Below are 15,069 nucleotides of genomic sequence, written 5' to 3'. Positions count from 1 at the left end.
AATTCCCACCCATCCCATTACGAGGAGCCATATCAAGGAAATATCCCCACCTTTAAAAAAACCCAAAAGGATTAGGTTTTGTGGGTTTTGTTTGTTTTTTTGGTTTTTTAAAGGAACTTTTGCTCTCCATAATAGCTATAAGAATAGTTATGACAATGAAATGTTAAGAGAAACAGAAGCAAAACTGTACAGCTGATGGAAAATGAGTGCCTTATTCCTAGAAGCAAACCAACATATCAAGTTAAATAAGTTGATGAGATCTGACACAGAGAAAGATAATGGTCACCCACATGACTCATTGTACCATGGAAAGTTTCAAACTGCTACAAGGATAAGATCTCTGCATGCTAATATTGGCAGATTGCTAGATTTTTTTAGCTACATTAAAAAGTAATCGGTATGTTATGAATTGTTTTGATTTCAATACTTTCTTCTTGGAAACAAAAGTATCTGATCACATTTATTTTTGAACCTCCATTTTCTTAACTTGCAAATATAACAGCGAGTTAGAATTGTGTATGTGTGATAATGTTGTGGTAAATAAATTACACTGAAATTTTTTAGGCCTGAACATCTTCAGCTGTATCCTGGATCTTAATGGATCCCCTGATCATTGCTGTCAGCCTACAAGAGTCACATAACCTTCAGTCTCCTGTTTCAGGCATTTAAAAGTTTGATTTTACCAAACTGATAATTCAGGAGCTGCTCCTGGAAGCTCACATCAGCAACAGATTTGATCACAAGTTCCCTGAAAAGCTTCAGCATGTAATGTTTCACAAAGGTCCTGGACTCCGAGTACCTATTCACTGAACCACATTTACGGATGACGGACTCAACATACACTTACTTAAATGAGCAGCTGAAAGTCCTACATTCTTTTTTTTCAACCTGATTCAAGAAAGTGTTTAGTACAAATCTACAAAACTAAATCCATGCTCACTTAGCATTCCTGAAGAGAAAGTCTTTCCAGAATTACGATTTTCATTTTAGAACTTAATATTGTCTGCTTCCCTGTCTCCTCCCCAAACAACAACATACAGTAGTAAGAATCATACTATCCATTCAGCTTCAATATTTTATTCACAGATGGCAATACATTATGCTGAATGCAGAAGTTGATATGACAAATGACGTTTTTCTTCCCTAAACTGGGTGGAAATGTAAATAGCTTTAAAACTCTCCTTGCTGCTTGTAAAAATGTGCTTTTAATGATGGATCACTTGGGTTGTGCTTATGAGAAACATAGCTCATATAAAATATGATCTTCAGAATCATAGTAATGAAAATCAGATTTGAATGAACACTTTCATTAACTTTTTAGCAGTAAAATAAACATCAAAAAATCTTTCATCACTGGGTATGAAACTAAAACTTTGATAGCAGCACAAAAACCCAAACTTATCAGTTCCCAAAGAGTTTGGACATTAAAGAAAGAATCACAGCAGTTTTGTGTCTGAATTCATACAAATTTGTAGCTTAAAGTTCTATCCATGAGATCTAGCTCAAGCTGGAAGCATTCAAACTAACATAATTGCAAAAGAAAACCAGAAATTTCTGGACAGACTGCAGCAGAAAGCGATCATGTCTTGGGCAGTCTTTAAAGACCAACTGAAAGGTTTCTATGCATTAAAGAAAAAGACACCAAAAGCGGATTTGATGCCCTACCATTTTTCAAGGATGAGCAAATATATTGCTCTTTTTATAAACCTTCTGTGATGGGTTGCCCCTGGCTGGATGCCAGGTGTTCACCAAAGCCACTCTATTAGTCCTACTCCTCAACTGGACATGGAAGTAAAAAAATGTAAGGAAGGGCTCATGAATGGACATAAGGACAGGGGGAGATCACATGCCAATTACCATCACAGACAAGACAGACTCAAGTTGGGGAAGAATTCATTTAATTTATTCCCAATCAAATCAGAGTAGGATAATGCAAAAAACAAACACACACACACACACAAACCACCAACCGAATTTTAAAAACACCTTCCCCCTACCCTTCCCTTCTTCCTAGGCTAAACTTTTGTCCTGATTTTCTCTGCCTCCTCCACCACAGTAACACAGAGGGATGAGGAACGGGGTTTGCAGTCAGTTTATCACACATTGTCTCTGCCACTACTTCCTCTGCAGTGGGAGGACGCCTCACACTCTTCCCCTCCTCCCTGAGGTCCCTGTCACAGGCTGCAGTGCTTCACTAACTGCTCCAGCGTGGGTCCTTTCCATGGGGTGCAGTCCTTCAGGAACAGACTGCGCCAGTGTGGGTCCCAACAGGGTCACAACTTCTGCCAGCAAACCTGCTCCAGCCTGGGCTCCTCTCCCCATAGAGAGGTTGTGCCAGGAGTCAGTTCCAGCACAGGCTTCCCATGGGGACACAGCCTCCTTTGGGCACATCCACCTGCTCTGGTCCTCCACGGGCTGCAGGTGCTATCTGCTCCATCATTAACCTCCATGGGCTGCAGTGGCACAGCCTGTCTCACCATAGTCTTCATGGGAATATCCGCTCTGGCCCCTCAAGCACCTCCTGCCCTCCTTCTGCACTGCCCTTGGCATCTGCAGAGTTGTTGCTCTCACATATTCTCATGCCACTCTTCAGCTGCTATTGCTGTATGGCACAGTAACTGTTTCCCCTTCTTCAATATGCTGTTCCAGAGGTTCTGCCATGGTTGCTGGTTGGCTTGTCCTCGCCCAGCGGTGGGTCTGACTTGGAGCCAGCTGGCACTGGCTCTATCAGCCAAAGGGGAAGCTTCTAGCAGCTTCTCACAGATGCCACCCCTGTAACCCCGCCACTACCAAAACTTTGCCACACAAACCCAATACACCTTTTTTAATCTTGCTTGCACATTTGTGCCTCTTAAGCATTCCCTTTGGCAAACAAACACAGCTTTCATTGAGTTGAGTGAGAATGAAAATTACTGACTCAGTAGTGAACAGTATAAACACCGTCTGCTGCTTCTGAGAAGTACAGTTCATCTTCGCCTTCCATGTAATTGCTTTCACAAAACTACTGGCTTGGGTTTTTTTTAAGTGCCGATATGGAATGGGAGGAAAACTAATAGTCACTCATATTTTTATTTAAGAGTCCTGGTAGGCACTATGCTATTTAAGTGAAAGATGAATGTATTACTGAAAAGGAAAAACCTGCCAATCTGACACACATATGCCTGTCTATCAATAACAAAGTCAAGCACCATCTTAAGTTTTGTTGATATATTCCCTTATCACACTGCAGTTTAAGATAAAGGAAAAGAACTAATACATTTGCCCACCACATCATCACTAGCCAGTAGCTACTGAACTGCAATTTCCAGAAACGGAGCTACAATTCTCATTGCTTTTCTATTTGTATTAGTTCTCTTTGCATTGTACAGCATTTTAAAAAAACTATTTGCTACTGCACAACCCTTTACCCCTACAGCTGTAGTCCTACAAGTTTCTCTTCCACACACACAAAGGTTAGCCCATTCAACTGTCTGCTTCAATGTAGACCTCCTTTCTTTCAACAGGATTTGTTCTAAAGTCATTCTTTGTTAGCTTTTTTACACTGCATCCAGACACTAGAGATCATTTTTTTTCCATCTTCCAGAGAAAATCTGTGTCCTTTCTCTTAAAAGTGAACTTTTCCGTCTCGTTCCACAGGAAATCCAAAATAATTTTATATAAAAAAGTACCCAGAAAAAGAACACAAAGACATCTGAAGTAAGCAACACTATCCTCCACCAAGCCTCCTTACTAAATTTAACCCCCCCGGATTTACCTCGGCAGCTCTAGATCCAAGATGGGACTCCAATTCTTTTTTTCCAGTCCTCTTTAAGAGGCACTTTGTTAAAGTGACTTTACTTTGCTTGTTCTCTATTTATTGGGAGATGCTTTCTGCAATAGGTATTTTAGAAAGATATTTACTTCATAAATATTCCAGGGATCATTTCTCTTCCACGAATCCTGAAAGTAAAACACACTCAGCATTTCTTCGCTACAGCATTTTGTAATGCTCTTTTAGGTTTTATTACAAAATTTTCTTTAAGATTTCCCAGTTAACAAAGCCAAATCACTATGCCAATAAAAGGAACAACCAAGAGCTACAACTTTAAGAGAGATTTCTAGCTTTGACTGCTTGAAAATTATAACCTTGACATTATACAAAGGGCTCCAGAGGGCTCTCCAAAAAGAGGTGTTGTGACAAGAGAAAGCTGCAGAGCTGTGGCCTTGCATGCAATTGCGTTTTCAATATTTGCCTTCTACCAATTATTATTTGCAAAGTTAACAGTGTGTTGGATGGTGGGGGCACTATGTATACGGAAACATACATTAATAACACCCAAAAGAGCCAGTCTTGACATCTAGTGAAGCACTATGCCTTTGACTATCCTCTTAGTTTCCTTAATTTACAGTTATCTTGTTCTTACCCTTCACCTGTCCTTATGCTCCTTTCTCACACAGCCTTCCTCCACTGCAATCAACAACCTCAGAAACTTAGCTCCCCCTAAAAACGTATGTTTTCACTACCTCAAATTCTACCACAGACAAGAACACCAATCATGGACTCATAGTCCAAGGCAGCTGCATTTCATTGCACTGTTCCTCAGATATTTGGCATATGCACATCTGTTACATGTCCTGATTTGTGTGCGTATATACGGATAACTTTCCTTGTCTCCTTGTTATCAAGAAAGATGGCAAGGTAAAATGCAAACAGCAATCCATTTTGATGAAAGAGAGAAGGATGCTTAAGCTGAAAAAGAAAAGTAGAGATAAAGCACTACCTAATTCTGACTTCATTAATTTGGACTGTTTGTTGTCCAGCTAATCCCAAAGCCTATTTGGGTTTTTCCTGCACATCCACTGTCAGTGCCGAAGGACAGACATACTATGAGAGAAGATGTAGCAATTTATATTGAAATATCATTATCAGAGATAAAAATCTGCAGAGTGTTCCACAGGGTGATGTATTTTATCTCTGAGGAGACACAGTGTACTGCAATTATTTTGTTAGAAGCAAGTATGCACCTTTGTTCAGCAACTGGAGAGGATTAATAAAGAGATAATTCTGAAAATGTTAAACTTCTGTTCTTCCATGACAGTTTTGAGTGTGTGCATTACTCCCCTTCTTTTTAAAAGAAAGTTCCTTAATCCTTTGAATAGTTCTTACTATTGTGCTTATTACACATCGAGATTGAATTCTCCTACTAATTGTCTGCAGTGAAGTTCAAAAGGATTTGTTGCTATAGCAATACCTCATGTTGATTCAGAAATTAATGATAAAAGAAGTGACAATTAGTACTATTAATTTTTACTAGAGAAGCATGGGAGAGTGCTAAAAGGCTGCTGGCCAAAGAAAGCAGTAAGATTTTGCATAGGTGACCAATACAGAGCTTGCAGCTATAAAAACCAATCATAATGGATATTTCATGCTTCAGTATGTGCAGCATGAATGTTGCTGCCTTAATATCCCGAGACAGACCCAGCCTCCGTTGTGTTTCAGGAAGTCCTACGCGAGCACAGGGCTGTGTCTCCTTTCATACATAACAGCACCCTGTGGGACAAGCTCCCCTACGTTAGTCTAAGGAAGGGGAATTTAATTTTTCCCTATAGACTTGACACTTATTTCAGGGTTTTGCAGACCTTTCTTTTGCATTTTTAGTGAATGCAAGTACGTCGCTTCAAGATAATGACCTGCTTGCTCTCATTCCTGAGTAACAGCCATGAAGCCAGTATGTGTTTTCCAGGTCATATGAAACCCAAAGTAGTAATTAATATTCTACCACTAGGACTGCTATTATCTCACCAAATTATTTGGGTTTGTTGCAGCCCAGTACCTTCTACAAAACATTTAAGGTTTTAGAAAGAATGGTCTTGACTTACTATTTCAATCCTATCAAGGATAGCATTGCTCCACATAACTGTTTATAATGCAAGGCTGAAGAAACGGAAATGCTTTCCTTCTTCACTAGGTACTTAGTAAGATTTTTTAAAAGTATGCTTTGACAGCCTTAATAATGTATTTTCTGCTATTTGAAACCTGAGCAATTACTGAAGGCAATAAATTTACTTATTTCATAATGAAGTGATGGAGTTGTAGGCTAGTGGCAGTTTGCCCCTCAGAGCTATTTTATAAATCCTTGTGGATGATACATAGCATTTTTTCCCCTTCAAAACTGTCAGGGTTATTTCCGTTAGATGCTACAGATAATACGTCAGACCCTCGTGCAGGAATGTTGGAAAGATTTATCAAAACCCATGAAACCTAGATGCTGGAGGGGCTTTTTCCTACTTAAGAGAAGGAGAGGCAGGAATGATGTGGCTGCAGGACAATGCATGTTGTCACTACACTATAGACTTGACCTGGAAAGTGGTCCCTTTACATCTCACATGAAACTCTAAGGCCCATGAAAAGCCCTTGGGCTCTAGTACACCTAATGTTGTTCAGATAAGGTAGTAATGGACAGAACTGTTAACGGTACACATGAACACAGAGCTAAGCAGGCAAGCAACGTCACACAAGACACCCCAGCCAACCACAGGCATTGAGATTACATCATTTTCTTTAACACAAGTGAGGCACATCAGAGACTTGCCCTAAAAACTCCAAGCATTTCTATGTTAATCCCATCCCCCCTCAAGCTCTCAGTCCTCTATGAACTTAAATGTAAGAGGGAAACGTCTGACTTTCTGTATTATAAGCTTTTGCATGTCACGGTTAACCTTGTTCCATGGGGATATACTGAGAATGCAGAAGGACAGATTATCATCTACACACACTGAGAGATTATCCTTACACGTCATCACACTGCCATCTCATTCAGAGGGAGAAAGAAAAGAAAAAAAAAATCTATCAGAAATACTCATTACAGAGCACAATGCCATCAACTGTTGAATGTAATAATCCTGAATCCCTGTGCCCGTCCCACCAATCACTTTCACTACCCTGACAAGAGCTTGATACAAACTTGCAGAGCAGCCCCAAACTCCTGGAGATCAATACCAGACGTAACACTCAGAACAGAGAGGGGACAAATTATCAGATGGTTGGTCTGCAGAGAGCTCTGTGATACTGTGACTACACTGCTGTATTACATCCAGCTAAATGAACAGAAACCTGAATTTGCTTGCAGGGAAGTTTTCTAAATTAAACAGTGAGGGTTTTGTTTACCTTTCCTCCTCTGTTTCTCTGCTTTCATTCTAAAGTTGGAGTAATAACATTGACTGCATTTTCGAATCATAGCCAGGAAAGCATTTTCCCACAATCCATACTCTAGCTGTATTATTAAATATTTCTCTGTAACCATCTTAATCAAGATTAATTTACAGAAGTATCAAACTGCCTCTAGCTCTTATTTGAGCAACTGAGTATTTATCATTCATAATACAAATTAAATCTTTCAGGTTTGTTTTTCCAAAACTTTCCCAACCATAGAAAAGACCTTGCCTTCAGTTTGCAAACTTTTCATGAGAAAATTCACTTAAGCCTACCTTCCTTTACACTAATTGATGCCTCCACCATGAAGCCACATACTCTGAATAGGCAAGAGGGTTAATCTTCCATGCTCTTCTATTTTACACGCAGTAATTTCAATAATTTACATTCAGGATAATGGCTTTTCCTTGCCCTCACTGAATCTCTTAGCCAGGCTTGCACACAGAAGACTGTGTTCCGATGGCACACAACCAAGGTACAAGGAGTAGAAAGTGTCGCAGCACGCTCTTGTCCTCTCTTAAAACAAAAACAAGACAAACAACTCCTGAGCATGAAGTCCCAAACTAAATATAGCATGTCAGGCTTACACTAGATTCATTTCTTCTGTTCTGCACCCCAACACCACCAGAAACATACCCCTATGTATATTCTAGAACGCTTTGTCAGACGGACTGAAAGGCACAGTTCATGGGTTTAGAGGTGTAGTTCACACACACACTCCCAGCATCTCTAAGCGACAGTTTCACACATTGCAGCAGCCGTGCAGTCTAGCAAAACTGATGTTTTTCTATTGAAGAAAGGCACAGAATGAAGTCACGGGGGATGCAGCAACACTGTTGAATGAATTTGCAAAACAGACTGCTTTTAGTGTTACACAGACTTTTCCATTTTCATTCCAAGCTTACAGATCCATTTAAACATCTGTTACATATTCACAAACTAAGGTACTTAAATATGATAGAAATGGTATTGCATATCCTCTCCCACATATTCTTGTCCATATTGCTCCTTATTTTAAAGCCTAATTATACGTCTTCACTAAATGAAAAGTTGCCACTACAGTAAGGGACACTAATAATATCAGTAAACTGTTCTATCATCTTACATACTAAACTCAACAACCATGCATGTACGCACACTGAGCAGCGCTTTCACTGCCTTCAAATATCTTGTAGATGCTTTATCTCATCCTCAGAGTATACTTCTCCTTAATGGCAAACCAGCCATAATATGATAGTGGGGAAAATTAATTAAGGTCATCCAGATCACTTCAAACTTTCTTCTAGTGTCAAGCACCTTTTGCACTCCTTCCCCTTCCTTTTCGAGTCACATAACACTGCATAAGCACAGTAAATGCCAGGACAAAGTACGCATTTAGGCTTTCTGTGTGCTAAAATCAAGACTGAGGGAGGAGGGAAGGTATGAAAACAAGAACTATAACGTTGCAGTATTTATGTAGGAAAGATTTCCACCTTAGTCATCACAAGATTTTTCTTTAACATTTGAGGACCCTGAAAACATTCATAGCACTAAGACTAAAATCCAAATACTAATGCAAGAAAGGAAGGCTGAATAGTTTGAAAGCAGCAACTTTAGCTTTAGAATGAAGAGTGCCCTAAGTGTGACAATTCTTTAGACCAGCTTACAAATTAACCAAGACATTGTAATCCCTAACAGTAACACTCAGAACTTTCAGTTAAGACACCATTGAGCACTATGCTTGTGAAGTTTCATAAGGTCACGGTTGGCTTTCACCATGAAAACTTCCGAGACTGCTGCTCTGAAAGATACTGGTAAGATGTTTGATGTAGACTATATTACTACAAGATTAAATTTAAATTTCTTTCAGTAATAGAAATAAAAATGGATTGTACTTGACGATACACAGATGTACAATATAAAGTATGCATTCGGCTCCCTCCAGAAAGTTACTATTCATCTTCTTCAGAAGGACTTGAATCTGCACCTCACAACAGTTTCTGTAATAAATGAGGTTCTATTTCCTTTCACATTTCATTCAAAAAGATACCAAACTCAATTTCTGGATTTGGCGGCAAAGTGCAGCTCATAGAACAAAAAAAGAAAACTTGCAACCTGTTTTGATATAGCTGGCAGCAAGTCAGGTGAATTTCACACTAGATTATCCCTGGAGGATTTCACTGCTTGCTATTAAAATCTAGCAAAACTGCTACATCCAAAAGAGTCCAAGAGAATGGTTTTCAGTGTTTCAGTTCAAGTCTTGTTCCCTAAAGCTGAAGTTACCCTGTTAACACGCACATGGCACCAAAGCAAAAACATGGTACTTTGAATGAGATTCAGCACTGGCAAATCTAATCGTCATACTGCTCTATGGGGCAGTAAGATAAATGTAAAAGCTCCCGGTAAAAAAACAGATCTATTAAAAAATAAAGGGAAATTAACATTTTTAAAAGCACATAAAACATGAAAACTTTTTAGGCCACAAAACATCAGAAAACCCTGCAACGCTTCTTCCATGCCATGAAGAACTGCTGCTGTAAGAGCGACCGGCTTGCTTCCATGCTGACACACATTTCTGAAAGCCACCGAACCAGGCTTCCATTCTGGAAAACGCACTGTTAACCTACTACAGTCCTGGTCCAACACAAGCAAGCAAAAAACACTGACAGATTAAATATACAGAAGCAGATGAAATAAAATCAATACGTCATTCACCAACTTTGAGGTGTATAGGTATGCAAATAAAAAAAAAGTATAAACATTTCAGTCAATGTAGGGTATAAGCACAGGAAAAATATATCGCTTGGGCAAAAACATCCTCAGGACATATCCCAGCTTTTGTTTGCATTTTTTTTTTTTAAGTTTCTCGACGTGTGTCAGCAATGTTACAGTTCTTCTGTCTGTGGCTGCTTCTATATATGGTCAGCGCAGATATTTGCTGGGTTTTGCATTTTTCCATAAAGTAATCCCAGACAATCAAAAGCCTGTTAATCAGTAAGAAAACCCACAGCAGCTGATCCATCGCCCTGCACGCCTGAGCCCATCTAGGTCCCGCTGCCCCGAGACTTTCCAACACAGCGAAGGGCACACGGCTCGCTCTGGTTTTAAGTAAATTCTTGGGCTCTGCTGCTTCAGACAGCCCGGTGGGTGCGCCAGCCCGCGGACTCCTTCCCAAACTCCAGCTGCACGACAGTCCGCACCCCGGCACACCGCCCCGAGGAACCTCGCTTGATCCCGAACGGAGGAGACACCGCGCCGGTGCCCGGGGACGATGCGGGGGCAGCGGCCGGCCGGGGCGGGGGAGAGCACCGCGCACTGCTGCGCCCTCCCGCACCGCCCGGCGGGACAAGCCCGGCAGCCGGCGGCACGTCGAGCCGCGCTCCGGGTCTCCCGGGGCGCGCCGTGCTGCGCGGTGCCCGCTCCCACCGGCCCCACAGAGGGGCGAGCCCCCGGGCGCGCACGGCGGGGCGGCCGGTCCCTCGCCGCTCCAGGGGCGCAGCAGCCGCCGGCAGCGGCCGCTCCTCCGAGTCCCGCGGAGAGAGGGACGGCCCCGCCGCGGTCCGCGGAGCCCCCCGGCGGCCGCCGCCCCAAGCGCAGCCCCCCGCCCCGGGCGGACGGGGAGCGGCAGGCGGGGGGCCCCGCGGCTCCTCAAGCCGCCCCACCGCAGAGACCGTCCCCGCAACTTTCCCCGCGGGGATCCCCGCTGCGCTGCCGGACCGGGCGGTCCCGCACGTCGCTCCCCGCCGCCGGCACCCCACGCACAAGCGAGCAAAGCCAAACAAAAGCCCCAAGGACCCGGCGCTTCCCCTTCCTACCTGCCCGCTGCCCGGCGACCACGCTCCGCTCCGCTCCGCTCCGCGCGCTCCCCGCGGCGCCCAGGTGGCGTTAGGAGCGCGCTTCCCACGGGCGGCGCGCCCCCGGCGGCCGGCACATCCCCCGCCGGGCGCCGCCGGGAGGAGGGCGCTCCGCACCCGCCCGCACCGCCGCCGCCACACCTGTGCCCGGGCAGCGGCGCCGCCTCCTTCAGTCTCGCCCCCTGGGCGGGCGGGGGCGCACCCGCACCCCTCGCCCCGCGCCCGCCGCCGCCCTCCCCATGCAGCCGCCGCACGAGGGGCACCCGGCCGCCGCCGCCCGCCGCGCCGCGCCGCTCATTGGCCCGCCGGCCGCTGACCTCACGGGGCCCGGCCCCGCCCCCCCCGCCCCCCGCCCCCGGCCTGAGCGGGTGCCCCGCGGCGGCCCCGCGGGGAGCGTGGCGGCAGCGGGCGGCGGCGGCACCTCGGAGGCGCGATGCCGGGCGGTCCGGCGCGCCCCTGCCCCGGGGGCCTGCTGCGGGGGGCGGCGGGGCGCGGGCGGGCGGCGGCCCTGGCCTCGGTGGGGCAGCGGGGGTCGCAGCAGCGGTTTGCAGTAAACACCCCCTGCCCTCGCAAACTGCCCGCCGAGTAGGAAGGACTCACGGAAAACGAGGTTACGCGGGGAAGGCTTCCATTAGCCTGCCACGGCTGCTTCTTTCTCTCTTTTCTTTTTTCTTTTTTTTTTTTTTTTGGTTTGGGGGGTGTGTGTGTGTTTATTTTTATTGCTCTTAATTGAGACGTATGAGCAGCTATTACTTGCAGATTGCGGTCCTATTTGTGGAAAGTAAATAATTTTTCGTTGTATATTGAATGTGCCTCTTCATGGGGCATATAGCATCAACCAAGTCACGTATCATCATATAGCTCCGTAATATATGTTAATTTGGTATTGATTCATTACTAGCAATCTTTCAAAAGACCTGCTTAAAATATTCTCCACGATCAGCTCATCAGGCTATGCTATGAACTGACAGAAAGCCAAGTAATGTATTAATGCATGCTTATGCACAATTAAAACAGGTTGAACCAGAAGAATGTAGGAAAAGTTTTGCCTTTTAAAAGAACCTATAAATGTATGAGATAAATTATTCCAGTAAACCGAGGTGCCCCACACTTCCATGTTTCTTACTTCCATGTTTTTTCAGTTACAAAAGACAAATAAATTTAAGTTGAAGTCATTCAACACAGAGAAAGTTCAAATTTAGCACTTGCTTTTGCAGTCCGTGTTACTTGCTGTAAAGTTGCTGTGGTGTGAGGGAGCAGGGTGTGTTCTGTTTGCCTGTGAGTGTATTTCTTGGTTACATGTAAGAGAAAAGTTCACAGGCTGGTGCTCCGGAAAATATGAACAAAACAACAGTCTACACTTTGGAAGGCTCTGATTCTCTATTAATTTCATAAAGTAATATTATTTCAATTATCTACTGCCTTCAGAAAGAAATTGTAAAAACTTGGGGTCCATCTCGCACCGTATGCATTCAGTAAAGAAGGATTACCTGCTTGTTGGAGGTCCTGCTACCGAAACACGGCCAGCCCTGGGTGGCAGTTCTTCACGCTCCACACCACTGGTGCCAGCCAGGTACCACAGCCACTCACACAGGGTGCTGCGTCCTACACTCTGATGCCAGGATTTTCACAGAAGATGCCTCAGGTTCTTTAGTGACAAGCAGTCATGAGCAGAGCCTGTGAAAGAAAACATAAAATTTGGAGTACTATATTTTCAGTGCTTAAAAATAAAAATTACAAATCTACAGGGTTTCAATTAATCTAATAAGTAATTCATAACACTAAAAATACCTGTGGGATGAAAAAGAAAAAAAAATCATTATATGTGAAAAGATAAGAGTTTTTGGTGTGCAAAGATTCCTCTGTTCTGGAGCTCTGCATATGTTTGCTTTACTGCCCATCTATGCTCTTCCTTTTACCTTGCATCTAAAAATAGCGTCAGAAAGAGCTGCTCCCTGTAACACTAGGCTGGGGTTTCAGAGCAGCTGAGAGCCCCCGTGACTGAGCTGTCTCCGGTGACCCTTCAGGGTGTGGTTGTCCTTGGAGTTCCTGCACCCCAGCTGCCACAGGCTCAGCGGCTCAGCACCCCTGCGTGTCAGGGATGAGGTCACAGGACGCACGCTTGGTTTTTAAGATTATAGTAGGAGTAGTAGTGCATTTCTTTTTATGCCATTGAAGCTGTAACTAAAAAAATATGAAAAAAAAAAAAATCCTAGATAATTTGACTGAATTTTCCCCTTTGTCTCTCGTATTAGCTGTTACAGTTCTTAAGGGCTTCCCAGTTGCAAGCACACAAAATACGGCCATGATGATCTCTGGCTGAAGTGGATAATATACTAACCCACAGACCATTCATATCAGGGGTGGGGGGGTGGAGGAATTCCCAAATGGTAAATCACAGCATGATTAGACCAGGGTCAAAATGTATAGCTTTGTATCTACCGTAACTGCATTTATGCAGAATGTATTTCAGAAAACTTTTTTTTTTTTTTTTTTTTTTTTTTTAAAGATCCAAAGCAAGCTTAAGATCTGCTTGGCTTTGAATTTCCCTTAATTTAAGACATGTATCAATACTTTATAAATCAGGGGCCAGTTGCCTAGTACAATTGTGTACCATAAATACATTTAACCTTGAGTCATGCAAAATGAGCCTTTAACGCAAGTGTATACACATTAAAATCATTGATCCTAGAAAACACATATTGGATAAAGCCTTATATAAAGAAGTTAAGTTTCAGGGCAGCCAAGGAACTGTTTAGGGAAGCCCGATGTAGGAGAATAAATTTTGCAGTGACACTGCTAAATAATACCCTTTATGTAAAATATGCATTGAATTTAACAAGATGGCTGAGCAGAGACCAGAGGTTCAAACCTGCATAGTGCAGCTCCTATGTATAAGCCTCTAGGGTCTTTACAATATATTCTGAAGAAGGGACAGAGGTGAAGATTAATAAGAAGACTTGTTTTATTTGATTTTTTAAGTAGGAAAATTACTTGATTATCTCTCATGAGGTATCTAAGGGAATAGGAATCAAATCTGGCATCAGAAGTTGCACATCTCTCGATGTCTTGATTTGTTTCTCCTCTCAATTAATGGCATAAAACTTAACTGCTGAGTAGGATGCCATGGAGGATCAAGACCAAGTCACCAGGAACATGCCAGCCCTCACAGAGGACAGCACTGTGAGAAAGGTGGGGACATTGAATTGAGCAACATGCAGTTGGAAGACTGGACAAACTGATGCACAACACACACTTTTTGTTGAGGACCACTGAGCCTGCAACCTCATCCTTGTTGATGCTGAGACTGCATCCCTTGCCTCCTGTGATTTTCATACCTGTGTGAATGCCACTGCTATTCCCAGAATCTGTGCAGTCATCCTCTGGATGCTCTGTGGTTGTGTATTTGCAGGTAAGATCCAAACAAGCTCATTAAGAAATCAACTCAGTTATCTATGTTGAGCACTCCTTGAAGTTATCCTTGCAGGACCTTCTTGGGCAACACCACTTCCTCAGCCTTGTCGTCATTTATCACATGGAATCAGGAATCACATAGTTTCATTCAGAAGTTCAGATGATTAAGATAATTTTTTATATTTTGCTCTTTCCATTTTTGCTCCTCTGGAACAGCAGAACATGTCTGTAATAGTTAGGAACTTCTATTTTTAAGCCATTTTTTTTCCTGAATGCTTTATACCCATTTGTCTTGTGTGACCTCGTCGTGAGCTAGCTCACCGTTCTCCTGTTTTAAGATCTTTATGATATGTCTCCCCCCCCAAGTTTTGCTAGGCTAAACCTGTGCCTTTCTACTCCTGTTTTTTAACATGGGTCCTCATCTCTTCTCTTCTGCTTATCCAAGCTGCATTTGTGCATCATCTTTATTTTTTGAGTTGTTTCTTTTAATATGGGTGAAATCTATATTTTACACAATGTGCTGAATACGACCAGTTAGAAAGAGCTCAGAAGTGGTGAGTGCTCTGGACTGTAAGCTGTTCCACCACACCATCACATTGCTGGCTCGTAGTTACCCTCTGGCCAAACAGT

General features: G+C 43.3%; 1 protein-coding gene across 4 annotated transcripts in view; it reads right to left on the bottom strand.

The window, feature by feature from the left end:
* The window catches only part of CHRM3 (cholinergic receptor muscarinic 3), a 285,906-nt gene extending 274,642 nt beyond the window's left edge, over nucleotides 1-11,264 (bottom strand). For all 4 annotated transcript variants that reach the window (XM_056344650.1, XM_056344651.1, XM_056344653.1 and 1 more), the window contains exon 1: nucleotides 10,987-11,264. The gene's annotated coding sequence lies outside the window, so the exon portion shown is untranslated. The remainder of the gene's footprint in view (nucleotides 1-10,986) is intronic.
* Nucleotides 11,265-15,069: the final 3,805 nt, after the last annotated feature.

Source organism: Falco biarmicus, chromosome 6 (genome assembly GCF_023638135.1).
Source record: "Falco biarmicus isolate bFalBia1 chromosome 6, bFalBia1.pri, whole genome shotgun sequence".
Taxonomy (NCBI): domain Eukaryota; kingdom Metazoa; phylum Chordata; class Aves; order Falconiformes; family Falconidae; genus Falco; species Falco biarmicus.
This window is presented reverse-complemented; position numbering and strand designations above follow the sequence as displayed.